This window comes from Mya arenaria, chromosome 15 (assembly GCF_026914265.1).
Source record: "Mya arenaria isolate MELC-2E11 chromosome 15, ASM2691426v1".
NCBI classification, from domain to species: Eukaryota; Metazoa; Mollusca; class Bivalvia; order Myida; family Myidae; genus Mya; species Mya arenaria.
The window spans coordinates 52,987,016-52,988,422 of record NC_069136.1 but is presented as its reverse complement, the minus strand read 5'-3'; the positions used below and the strand labels follow the sequence as shown (position 1 = coordinate 52,988,422).

The 1,407-nt window shown below is 37.2% G+C and overlaps 1 non-coding gene across 1 annotated transcript; it reads right to left on the bottom strand.

Annotated features, from left to right (window-relative positions):
* Window positions 1-299: 299 nt before the first annotated feature.
* Window positions 300-379, bottom strand: Trnal-aag (transfer RNA leucine (anticodon AAG)). The gene has a single exon. It is a non-coding gene; the product is annotated as a tRNA-Leu (tRNA).
* Window positions 380-1,407: the final 1,028 nt, after the last annotated feature.

Here is a 1,407-nt window from a genome sequence, read left to right as displayed (position 1 = left end):
TGCCCAACACCGTATTACCCCAAAATATGTTGCAAAGGATGTTTGTTCTACTCCTGAAAAAGATTGTTCCTCAAAACGTAGTTAATTATGAACTTTTCAAACATTTTTATTTTTGACCCATCCACTTTTACTGTGGTAGGCCCTGAAAAATCATTTTCATTAATTTTATAGCCATTCCTGTTTAAAGGCATTCTCTGCGCCCTTGTGATACGAATGTTACTTACGTGGCTGGTGATTTTTAGGAAATAGTACGTATCAATAACGTAACGAAGCTGTTTTTTCGCGGACAAAACATCTAGTGGCAGCGGTGGGATTCGAACACACGCCTCCGAAGACTGGTGCCTTAAACCAGCGCCTTAGACCGCTCGGCCACGCTACCTGTTATCATACTAAGACTGTTATAGAATCTGTGTAGAAGATATGTACATTAAGTATGTAACAATCGCGTAGTTTTAGATACTTTACCGAATAAGATAAAACTTCACGATATGTAAAGGTAGCATGAATAAATAGTAGTCAAATATTTTCACCTCAACTTCCATTCCTTAAATGAACTGCCTTTCGGCCAATTCAATCGATGAACGCAACATTTTCGGATATGTTCGGGTCGTAAGTCATAGCATAACAATATACATGAAAGCTATTGATCTTGTTATTGGTTGTATTGTGTCAGCAGGTCCCGTAAAATATAGATCAACATTTTAAAAAGTGTTAGTTTATTATATTTTAAATATATTGGTGCCAGAAGTGTTTCAATTTTTACGTTTTATAGTGGTTGATCTTTTCCCGCGTTATTGTGACGTCATTTGAAAAAATGTTTCCGGTTACATATGGGTCGTTCTATTTACAGAATGGGTAAGAACGGATTACTGAAAGGTTTTCTTTAATGAAATGAAGTGGTTTTTAACAATTCTTGAATGAAATAATGAGCTATTGTTGTAAATATAAGGAATGAATTGCGGGGTTGATGTCATTATCGGGAATATGAACGCAATTAGGTTGGTCAAAGTACGCGTGGAGTCCTTCGGACTTCACACACATTAACCAACCCAATTGCGTTCATACCCCGAAAATGACATCAACCCCGCATTTCATTCTTTAAAAAAACCCGGTTAAGACGCACAAGGCTACGACCCATTACAGACTGAACGAGAGGCACAAACAGCCTGACAGTATAGACTCCATTACATTAGACATACAATATAGTCTGACAGTATAGACTCCATTACATAAGCCATAAAGTCTAGCTGCCAGTATAGACGCTGTAACTTTAGCCATAAGTTATAGTCTTACAGTGTAGTCTCCATTACATAAGCTATAATGTATAGCCTGGCAAGAAAGAATCCATTACAATAGCCATAAAGTTAAGCCTGCCAGTATAGACTCCATTACATTGCCATAAAGTAT